The sequence below is a fragment of the Pristiophorus japonicus genome, chromosome 20 (genome assembly GCF_044704955.1).
Source record: "Pristiophorus japonicus isolate sPriJap1 chromosome 20, sPriJap1.hap1, whole genome shotgun sequence".
NCBI classification, from domain to species: Eukaryota; Metazoa; Chordata; class Chondrichthyes; family Pristiophoridae; genus Pristiophorus; species Pristiophorus japonicus.
The window spans coordinates 24,261,177-24,273,220 of NC_091996.1; the positions used below are offsets into that span (position 1 = coordinate 24,261,177).

At 45.2% G+C, this 12,044-nt stretch overlaps 1 protein-coding gene, 1 long non-coding RNA gene and 1 pseudogene across 6 annotated transcripts in view; 2 read left to right on the top strand and 1 right to left on the bottom strand.

The window, feature by feature from the left end:
* The window catches only part of LOC139232442 (ras-specific guanine nucleotide-releasing factor RalGPS1-like), a 1,066,646-nt gene that overhangs the window by 347,380 nt on the left and 707,222 nt on the right, over positions 1-12,044 (bottom strand). The gene's annotated exons all lie outside the window — the stretch shown is intronic.
* The window catches only part of LOC139232440 (uncharacterized), a 32,401-nt gene that overhangs the window by 15,327 nt on the left and 5,030 nt on the right, over positions 1-12,044 (top strand). The gene's annotated exons all lie outside the window — the stretch shown is intronic.
* On the top strand, positions 10,562-10,792 carry LOC139233228 (U2 spliceosomal RNA; annotated as a pseudogene).

Sequence of the window (12,044 nt, forward strand, 5' to 3'; positions counted from 1 at the left end):
AAGTGGAAGAAGTGCATCCGGGAGGGCGCTGAGCACCTTGAGTCTCGTCGCCAAGAGCATGCAGAAAACAAGCACAGGCAGCGGAAAGAGCGTGTGGCAAACTAGACTCCCCGCCCACCCTTTCTCTCAATGACTATCTATCCCATCTATGACAGGGACTGTGGTTCGAGTATTGGACTGTACAGTCACCTAAGGACCCAATTTAAGAGTGGAAGCAAGTCTTCCTCGATTCCGAGGAACTGCCTATGATGATGATGCATAGGGGGAACGAGTGGATGTGGTGTATTTGGATTTCCAGAAGGCATTCGATAAGGTGCCACATAAAAGGTTACTGCACAAGATAAAAGTTCATGGGGTAGGGGGTAATATTTTAGCATGGATGTTGGATTGGCTGACGAACAGAAATCAGAGATTCGGGATAAATGGGTCATTTTCCGGTTGGCAAACAGTAACTAGTGGGGTGCTGCAGGGATCAGTGCTGGGGCCTCAACTATTTACAATCTATATTAATGATTTGGATGAAGGGACCGAGTGTAATGTAGCCAAGTTTGCTGATGATACAAAGATGGGTGGGAAAGCAAACTGTGAGAAGGACACAAAAAATCTGTAGAGGGATATAGACAGGCTAAGTGAGTGGGCAAAAATTTGGCAGATGAAATATAATGTGGGAAAAAGTGAGGTTATCCACTTTGGCAGTAAAAATAGAAAAGCAAATTACAATTTAAATGGAAAAAAATTGCAAAGTGCAGCAGTACGGAGGGACCTGGGGGTCCTTGTGCATGAAACACAAAATGTTTTTATGCAGGTACAGCAAGTAATCAGGAAATCAAATGAAATTTAGGCCTTTATTGCAAGGGGGAGAGTATAAAAGCAGAGCAGTCCTGCTACAACTGTACAGGGTATTGGTAAGGCCACAGCTAGAGTACTGCGTACAGTTTTGATCTCCGTATTTAAGGAAGGATATACTTGCATTGGAGGCTGTTCAGAAAAGGTTCACTCGGTTGATTCTGGAGATGAGGGGGTTTACTGATGAAGAAAGGTTGAGCAGGTTGGGCCTCTACTCATTGGAGTTCAGATGAATGTGGGGTGATCTTTTTGAATAATTAAGATAATGAGAGCGCTCAACAAGATGGATGCAGAGAGGACATTTCCACTCCGAGGGGGAACTAAAACTAGGGGGATATAGTCTCAGAATAAGGGGCCGCCCATTTAAAACTGAGATGAGGAGGAATTTCTTCTCTCAAAGGGTTATAAATCTATGGAATTCTCTGCCCCAGAGAACTGTGGAGGCTGGGTCTTTGAAAATATTTAAGGCAGAGATAGACAGATTTTTGAGCGATAAAGGAGCAAAGGGTTATGGGGAGCAGGCGGGAAAGTGGAACTGAGTCCATGATCAGATCAGCCTTGATCTTATTGAATGGCGGAGCAGGCTCAATGGGCTGAATGGCCTACTCCTGCTCCTATTTCTTATGGTCTTATGTTCTTACGTCCCTGTTGCTGTTATGGTACCTATCACATACAGTAGAATCTACCGCACGGAAACAGGCCATTCAGCCGAACTGGGCTATAATCGGTGTTTAGACTGGATCGACTAGGCTTATATTCACTGGAATTTAGAAGAATGAGAGGGAATCTCATAAAATTCTGACAGGATTGGACAGGTTAGATGCAGGAAGAATGTTCCCGATGTTGGGGAAGTCCAGAACCAGGGTCACAGTCTAAGGATAAGGGGTAAGCCATTTAGGACCGAGATGAGGAGAAACTTCTTCACCCAGAGAATTGTGAACCTGTGTAATTCTCTACCACAGAAAGTTGTTGAGGCCAGTTCATTAGATATATTCAAAAGGGAGTTAGATGTGACCCTTACAGCTAAAGGGATCAAGGGGTATGGAGAGAAAGCAGGAATGGGGTACTGAAGTTGCATGTTCAGCCATGATCTTATTGAATGGTGGTGCAGGCTCGAAGGGCCGCATGGCCTACTCCTGCACCTATTTTCTATGTTTATGCTCCACATGAGCCTACTCCCACCGCTCTTCGTCCAACTCTATCAACATATCCTTCTATTCCTTTGTCCCTCATGTGCTTGTCCAGCTTTCCCCTTAAATACACCTATACTATTCGCCTCAAAAACTCCGTGGTAGCGAGTTCCACATTCTAACCATTCTCTGGGTAAAGATGTTTCTCCTGAATTCCTGATTGGATTTATTAGTGACTATCTTATATTTATGGCCTCTAAATTTGATCTCCCCCATAAATGGAAACATTTTCTTTACGTCTACCTTCTCAAATCCTTTCATAATTTTAATGACTTCTATTAGGTCACCCCTCAGCCTTCTGTTTGAGAGAAATGAGCACCAGCCTGTTCAACCACTCCTGAGAGTTATATCCACTCAGTTCTGCTATCGTCCTTGTAAATCTTTTCTGCACCTTCTCCAGTGGTTCTATATCCTTGGTACAATATGGAGATCAGAACTGCGCACGGTACTTGGTCTAACCAAGGTTCTATTCAAGTTTAACTTATGTGTCACTGGATTAATGAATTTATAACAATGACAACTTGTTTTTATATAGCGCGTTTCATGTAGTAAAACGTCCCAAGGCGCTTCGCACGAGTGTTATAAGATAAAACAAATACATTTGACACCGAGCCGCACAAGAAGAAATTACGGCAGATGACCAAAAGCTTGGTCAAAGAGTTGGAAAGAGCAAAATTCACAAGAGATCCCCTGTGTTTGGGCTCATTCGAAAGGAAATTTAATTTCGGACTATCTACCGAAAAGTTTGGAACTCTAAAGTGCTCATGGAAGAAACTACGAACTTTAATAGAATTATGAACTTTTACAAGACAAATTCAAGCCTGTGGGCGGACCCTAGGGAATAAAAGAAGCCCACTTGATCATTGGAACTGTCTGGGTGTCAGGACTGAGTTAACCTGTCTGGAAGAAAGAGTATTTGGAATTCTTCCTGCACAAGAGACATTACCATCACAGTATCACCCAGAGATAGCTCCCCATCAACATGGGTCTGGACAAACCATTTTCAGCATATATATCACAAAGAGGCCCAATCCAGCCTGTATGCGAAAGACCAAGTACAAAAGGACATTGCAATTACCAAACTAATTTTTCCATCAGGAAACAGTATTTCGAAGATCAACCCACCCAAGACATATCAACTTTAACGAGCCCGACAAAATATTACAAAGAAGAACCAAGCCTGCCAAAATTATACAAAGGATTGTGAACAGATTGGGCGGCAAGATTAGAACACTGAAATCGTATAACTGCCCGTTTTCAACAGAGGTTAGTGGGGGAGAGAGGTGGTCGCTACTACCTCATCAAGACAAGGAGAGAAACCAACGTGACAGTGGAAAAACTAACTTCTCCAGCCTCGAAGTCTTGAAGTCCTGAAGGAAGGAAGAACACCACCATCTACCATTAACTATCAAAAGCATTGGTAAGCACAAGTCCCTGCCACCCTGGAGTCTAACCTAGCTAGAATTAGGTATTGGGAGGTGGGAGGTATCATTTTACTGCAACCCCCTTTGAATGTGTAGTGTATGGTACTTTATTAGAGTGATTGTAAGTTTGACCTTTTACCTTTTCTTGTATTCTTTGTTAGAGTGATTGTAAGTTTGGCCTTGTATTTTCTTACTAGAGTAGTAGGTCTGTATTACCCTGACTGTAATAAAAACAAAGTTCTTTGCATCAAACCAGTGTCCTCTGCACTTTTGTCACCGCCCCCCCCCCACCCACCACACAAATAAATCCAGAGTACAGAACGCAAGGGAGGGGGTGCAATTCAAAACCACTCAAGTTGGTCAGAAGGGAACCTGACTCCCTCATAGAGAACACAACACAACACCCCACACCCCCCGTTACAGAGTTGGGTTTCAAGGAATGTCTTAATGAGAAAAGAGAGGTAAAGAAGCAGACAGGTTTAGGGAGGGAGTTCCAGAGCTTGGGGCCGAGGCAGCTGAAGACACGGCCACCGATGGTGGAGCGATTAGAATCAGGGATGCTCAAGAGGGCAGAATTTGAGGAGCGCAGATATTTTGGGGATTGTGGGGCTGGAGGAGATTACAGAGATAGTGAGGGGCGAGGCCATGGATGGATTTGTAAACCGGGATGAGAACATGGACAGATATTAGTCAGTGTCACTGTGTTAACAAACACTTCTGGATATTTATTATTTACTCGCTTTCCAGTCTCAGGTGAAAGCCCAGTTGCAAGTCTCTATGCAGAAGAACATAAGAAATAGGAGCAGGAGTAGGCCATACGGCCCCTCGAGTCTGCTCCGCCATTTAATAAGATCATGGCCGATCTGATCATGGACTCAGCTCCACTTCCCTGCCCGCTCCCCATTAACTCCTTATTCCCCTATCGTTTAAGAAACTGTCTATTTCTGTCTTAAATTTATTCAATGTCCCAGCTCCCACAGCTCTCTGAGGCAGCGAATTCCACAGATTTACAACCCTTTGAGAAAAAATTCCTCCTCATCTCAGTTTTAAGTTCATGCCCTCTAGTTCTAGTCTCCCCTATCGGTGGAATCATCCTCTCTGCATCCACATTGTCAAGCCCCCTCATAATCTTATACATTTCAGAAAGATCACTTCTCATTCTTCTGAATTCCAATGAGTAGAGGCCCAACCTACTCAACCTTTCCTCATAAATCAACCCCCTCATCTCCAGAATCAGCCTAGTGAACCTTCTCTGAACTGCCTCCAAGGCAAGTATATCCTTTTGTAAATATGGAAACCGAAACTGCACGTAGTATTCCAGGTGTGGCCTCACCAATACCCTGTAGAACTGGAGTAAGACTTCCCTGCTTTTATACTCCATCCCTATACAAAAAGGGCCACTGTACAGCAAAATTCTAAAAGGACAAAGGGTGTTAAAAAAGCAAGCCTGAAGGCTTTGTGTCTTAATGCAAGGAGTATCCGCAATAAGGTGGATGAATTAACTGTGCAAATAGATGTTAACAAATATGATGTGATTGGGATTACGGAGACGTGGCTCCAGGATGATCAGGGCTGGGAACTCAACATCCAGGGGTATTCAACATTCAGGAAGGATAGAATAAAAGGAAAAGGAGGTGGGGTAGCATTGCTGGTTAAAGAGGAGATTAATGCAATAGTTAGGAAAGACATTAGCTTGGATGATGTGGAATCTATATGGGTAGAGCTGCAGAACACTAAAGGGCAAAAATCGTTAGTGGGAGTTGTGTACAGGCCTCCAAACAGTAGTAGTGATGTTGGGGAGGGCATCAAACAGGAAATTAGGAGTGCATGCAATAAAGGTGCAGCAGTTATAATGGGTGACTTTAATATGCACATAGATTGGGCTAGCCAAACTGGAAGCAATACGGTGGAGGAGGATTTCCTGGAATGCATAAGGGATGGTTTTCTAGACCAATATGTCGAGGAACCAACTAGGGGGGAGGCCATCTTAGACTGGGTGTTGTGTAATGAGAGAGGATTAATTAGCAATCTCATTGTGCGAGGCCCCTTGGGGAAGAGTGACCATAATATGGTGGAATTCTGCATTAGGATGGAGAATGAAACAGTTAATTCAGAGACCATGGTCCAGAACTTAAAGAAGGGTAACTTTGAAGGTATGAGGCATGAATTGGCTAAGATAGATTGGCTAATGATACTTAAGGGGTTGACTGTGGATGGGCAATGGCAGACATTTAGAGAACGCATGGATGAATTACAACAATTGTACATTCCTGTCTGGCGTAAAAATAAAAAAGGGAAGGTGGCTCAACCGTGGCTATCTAGGGAAATCAGGGATAGTATTAAAGCCAAGGAAATGGCATACAAATTGGCCAGAGATAGCAGCGAACCTGGGGACTGGGAGAAATTTAGAACTCAGCAGAGGAGGACAAAGGGTTTGATTAGGGCAGGGAAAATGGAGTACGAGAAGAAGCTTGCAGGGAACATTAAGGCGGATTGCAAAAGTTTCTATAGGTATGTAAAGAGAAAAAGGTTAGTAAAGACAAACGTAGGTCCCCTGCAGTCAGAATCAGGGGAAGTCATAACGGGGAACAAAGAAATGGCAGACCAATTGAACAAGTACTTTGGTTCAGTATTCACTAAGGAGGACACAAACAACCTTCCGGATATAAAAGTGGTCAGAGGGTCTATTAAGGAGGAGGAACTGAGGGAAATCTTTATTAGTCGGGAAATTGTGTTGGGGAAATTGATGGGATTGAAGGCCGATAAATCCCCAGGGCCTGATGGACTGCATCCCAGAGTACTTAAGGAGGTGGCCTTGGAAATAGCGGATGCATTGACAGTCATTTTCCAACATTCCATTGACTCTGGATCAGTTCCTATCGAGTGGAGGGTAGCCAATGTAACCCCACTTTTTAAAAAAGGAGGGAGAGAGAAAGCAGCCTGACCTCAGTAGTGGGTAAAATGATGGAATCAATTATTAAGGATGTCATAGCAGCGCATTTGGAAAATGGTGACATGATAGGTCCAAGTCAGCATGGATTTGTGAAAGGGAGATCATGCTTGACAAATCTTCTGGAATTTTTTGAGGATGTTTCCAATAAAGTGGACAAAGGAGTACCAGTTGATGTGGTATATTTGGACTTTCAGAAGGCTTTCGACAAGGTCCCACACAGGAGATTAATGTGCAAAGTTAAAGCACATGGGATTGGGGGTAGTGTGCTGACGTGGATTGAGAACTGGTTGTCAGACAGGAAGCAAAGAGTAGGAGTAAATGGGTACTTTTCGGAATGGCAGGCAGTGACTAGTGGGGTACCGCAGGGTTCTGTGCTGGGGCCCCAGCTGTTTACATTGTACATTAATGATTTAGACGAGGGGATTAAATGTAGTATCTCAAAATTTGCGGATGACACTAAGTTGGATGGTAGTGTGAGCTGCGAGGAGGATGCTATGAGGCTACAGAGTGACTTGGATAGGTTAGGTGAGTGGGCAAATGCGTGGCAGATGAAGTATAATGTGGATGAATGTGAGGTTATCCACTTTGGTGGTAAAAACAGAGAGACAGACTATTATCTGAATGGTGACAGATTAGGAAAAGGGAAGGTGCAACGAGACCTGGGTGTCATGGTACATCAGTCATTGAAGGTTGGCATGCAGGTACAGCAGGCGGTTAAGAAAGCAAATGGCATGTTGGCCTTCATAGCGAGGGGATTTGAGTACAGGGGCAGGGAGGTGTTGCTACAGTTGTACAGGGCCTTGGTGAGGCCACACCTGGAGTATTGTGTACAGTTTTGGTCTCCTAACTTGAGGAAGGACATTCTTGCTATTGAGGGAGTGCAGCGAAGATTCACCAGACTGATTCCCGGGATGGTGGGACTGACCTATCAAGAAAGACTGGATCAACTGGGCTTGTATTCACTGGAGTTCAGAAGAGTGAGAGGGGACCTCATAGAAACGTTTAAAATTCTGACGGGTTTGGACAGGTTGGATGCAGGAAGAATGTTCCCAATGTTGGGGAAGTCCAGAACCAGGGGTCACAGTCTAAGGATAAGGGGTAAGCCATTTAGGACCGAGATAAGGAGAAACTTCTTCACCCAGAGAGTGGTGAACCTGTGGAATTCTCTACCACAGGAAGTAGTTGAGGCCAATTCACTAAATATATTCAAAAGGGAGTTAGATGAAGTCCTTACTACTCGGGGGATTAAGGGGTATGGCGTGAAAGCAGGAAGTGGGTACTGAAGTTTCATGTTCAGCCATGAACTCGTTGAATGGCGGTGCAGGCTAGAAGGGCTGAATGGCCTGCTCCTGCACCTATTTTCTATGTTTCTATGTTTCTATCCCTTTTGCAATAAAGGCCAAGATTCCATTGGCCTTCCTGATCACTTGCTGTACCCGCATACTATCCTTTTGTGTTTCATGCACAAGTACCCCCAGGGCCTGTTGTACTGCAGCACTTTGTAATCTTTCTCCATTTAAATAATAACTTACTCTTTGATTTTTTTCTACCAAAGTGCATGACTTCACACTTTCCAACATTATACTCCATCTGCCAAATTTTTGCCCATTCATTTAGCCTGTCTATGTCCCTTTGCAGATTTTGTGTGTCCTCCTCACACATTGCTTTTCCTCCCTTTGGCAACGTTGCTTTTGGTAACTAGGAGATATCTGACAATGACCTGAAATATTTCACTCATTGTTGCCCTCTCTTACCTGTAAGCATAGTGCGTGGTTCCGGCTCCCCACTCCCCTAACAAGGTGGACCACAGTGGTCTCTTCCAGTCCTGTACATTCCAACGTAACCAAGTCTGGGAACTTGAGTACAGAATTCTGCGCACAGACCCATGGTACACAGATCTTGTGCCATGACATATTGAGGACCAATGTGTCCCACCAACAAGAATTAAAAAAAATGGACACCCCAAAATTCCTTGGTTGGGAGAGGCCATAAGTCCCATTTCAGCTCAGGGGGTGGGTGCGTGAGAATATAGACTGGAACCTGGCTCTAAAAGAAAGGCCTTTCGTGACCACCGGATGTTTCAAAGTGCTTTACAGTCAATAAAGTAGTTTTGGAGCGTGGTCACTGTTGCAATGTAGGAAACGCAGCAGACAATTTTGTGCACAGCAAACAGCAACGTGATAATGACTAGATAATCTGTTTTTTTGTTATATTGATTGTGGGCTAAATATTGGCCAGGACACCAGGGATAACTCCCCTGCTCTTCTTTGAATTAGTGCCATGGGACCTTTTACGTCCACCTGAGAGAGCAGACGGGGCCTCGGTTTAACGTCTCATCCGAAAGACGGCACCTCCGACAGTGCGGCACTGGAGTGTCCGCCTATATTTTTGTGCTCAAGTCCCTGGAGTGGGACTTGAACCCACAACTCTGACTCCAGAGGCGAATGTGCTACCCACTGAACCACAGCTGACACACTCTACAAGGTCGCTGCCCCATTTAAACTGCACCTTTGAGTTACAGTTGGGTATGGTGCCCTGAGCAGATCTTTCACCCACTACCTACATCAATGAGGCATAGGTGGGGTGGAGTAGCGGGGTTGGGGGGGGGGGGGGGTGGGGGCAGGGCAGTGTTCCCAAGCCTGACTGGAAATTCCTCCTTTTATCCCCTTGAAAGGCCTCAGTGGAAATCATGCCAATGGAAACCTGGTGTTAGGCCTCAAACCTTTACGACAATGAGATAGTCGAGCTTGAAGGGGACTGGCTACCTTTTCCAACATCAAATGGTATGGGAGTTGAGCATTTTCAAAAATAATTCTTGTCTTCAGTCGAGTTGGGCCCCCAAGAGGACTTCAAAGGCCACACTGGGTCAGATGATATGGCAGGCATTATCAATCCGCCCTGGATATGCAAATGACCCCCTTTGGCATGGCGTCTTCGAGTCTGGTCTGGTGCAAGGGTGGCCAGGTGTTTCACTTGGCCACGTTTCTAGCAGGGTCCCAGGACTCCCGAGGCCACTGAATCTGGGAGTATTCATGGATTCATCATCAGAGTAGTGTGTATTTATTCAAAAGAGTTGCTTCAAAGTCTATAACTGTATGCAGACTGCTTTGAATGTTCCTGTAAAGACAGGTTGAAAGGTTGCTTCTTGTTGTATAAATGCAAACTTGTTCTTTCTTGTGGTAAGAATAAAACGTCTGATCCTACACTATTCATGCATCAAGGTACTCGACGACAGGATGGAAAACTTTGCAGTAGAACACTAATGCTGTTTTCCCAACAAATTGACATGTCGTGCCTCACATACTCGCATCCCCTGGAACAAATAATGAAAAAAGTGCTTTGCAATCAAGTTTTTTCACCATCTGTAACCGGTATGTTCACAGAGACGGGAATTTCTACACAGCTCTAGGAATAGTGCCCACCATCTAGCTACAGGTCCAAAGTGCCAGTTAAAAAGGACTTGCACACTGATTTCAAAATGGCTGCCATGAAAACACATCTAAGATCTACTACGGTTTGAACCAAAATAGTGAAAGTCTGAAAAGAAAATTCCAATTTTCTTCATCAGGCTACATTTCACCCTCAGTGGACAGCAAGGATAAAAAGTTAATTTTACAGGAGCACTTGGGTCACGAGCACTTCCTCACGCACCCTTTTCTCTCAATATCTTTGTCCGCAAAAATGTTCCCACACAACAGAGTGGAAAGTTGCCATTTGCTCCTCCTTGCGGGAGAAAATACTGGTGAGAATCAGACTTGGAGTGAGTTGCACCATCAGGACTTGTCCAAAAAAAAAGTTACTGCATGGCACTAACTGCAGCGTCCTTTATTCTTTGGTTTGTGTCTGGGGATATTTTTCTTCAAGCATTGCCGTCCCCTCCCCCAACAAAACATGCTGCGGGGCATTGTGGGAATGGTGCTGGCCTAGTTGACCAATAAGTAGATTTTCCATCAGCCATGAACATCAGCTAAATGGTCGGTTAGAAGATTAAATAGGGAAAGATGCTTTGTATCCCCTGTACCTTTTCTACTCACAGGTGCGAAGCAGTTCAAGCCAGCCAACTGCAGGGTTGAGACAACATCCAAGCCTGGACTGACGAGGGAGGGACAGCTAATATTCATGCCACGAAAGTGCGAGCAGTGACGATTTTCGCTTCTCGGCCTTTTGGCTAAGATCATGCATAACTAACCTGACCAGCCACCATGACCTCCTGGTGGTTTCTCCCTGGTCAGGAAGGTATATGCTTGCATTTTTGAAACAGGAGGTGGGTGGGGTGGGTTGACCCATCCACCTCCACGGAGGTGTGTGGGGGACCTGACCCATCCACCTCCATGGCACGAACCTGGTATTGCAGTACTTCCAGGAACGGTGCAGTGGCTCTAGGCCTTTTGGCTAAGAGCATTGGCGCAGAGTGATCCTTGGCATGTGCAAGGTGACCTCTGGCGTTTGTGATTTGACAAAGAATTGGAATGATTGGCTACGAATTTATTTTAAAAAATAAAAAAAAATAAAAAAACACCTGGCCAAGCCTCTGCCCTTGGACGACATCACTATCTACGAGTCCCCAAATATCAGCATCTTGGGGGTATAGGTTGTGGTGGTGGGGGCGTCACCACTGAGCGGAGGATTAACTGGACTGTCATGTATCCTACAGGGCTACTGTTGGTACTATTACAAGGTGTGCCACCAGAGGGCACAGCAGTGGGAGGCTTGCAGGTTACCTGTACAGGTGTGCCTGGCCTAGTATAAAAGGCAGGCCATCAGGTGTGATCCTCACTCTGGAGTTAACAAATAAAGGACTACGGTCACTACAGTTCAAGTACAACACATTGCCTCGTGGAGTCATTGTCAGAGCATCTAAGGACAGAACAGGGACCACCCATATCAACACCACGGGTCAACGAACAGAGCGGAGGTTGTTTAAAATAGAACGGGTGGGTCACCTCTTGGCCTTTCACTAACTGCTCCCCCCCCCCCCATCTACAAGGCTTAAGCCAGGCGGGTGATGAAATGTTCACCACCTGCTTTCATGTGTGTAGCTGCAACACTCGAGAAGCTTGACACCATCCAGGATAAAGCAGGTGGCTTCATCAATACCTTCTCAGGGCAGCTGGGATGGGTAATAAAAGTGGCCTTGCCGTATCCTGGGAACAAATTGTAAAAACAAAACCTAGCATTCACAGAGCGCAGCTCAAAAACAACATGGCTCTCTATTTATAACAGATACATGCACCGGGTCGGTCAGAAATATTAACCGGCAGGTAGAGGTAATTAAACCGCATCATCCCACCATCACAAAAATGAAATGATATTGGCCCTGACACGGTGGTCGGAGGCTTCCCGCTGGCGAATGCCTCCGATCCGCAAGAAAGGTACGCACCTACCCACTGCCTCCGTATCTTCGGACTATTGCGGTCCTGGGCCTGCAGGTGTACGCCTGCGTAAAGGCCCACGTATCCCAAGGGTGCAGGCGGTTCGCAAGCATCCCTGGGATCACATGGGTCGACCCAGCCAATCAAAAAGGGGGATTCCCATTATGCTGATGGGAATTCCATTTACGTACAGAATCCCTAGAGGCATAATAGGAATCACATAAAAAATACATTTACACACAACCTAAATAAAAATAAC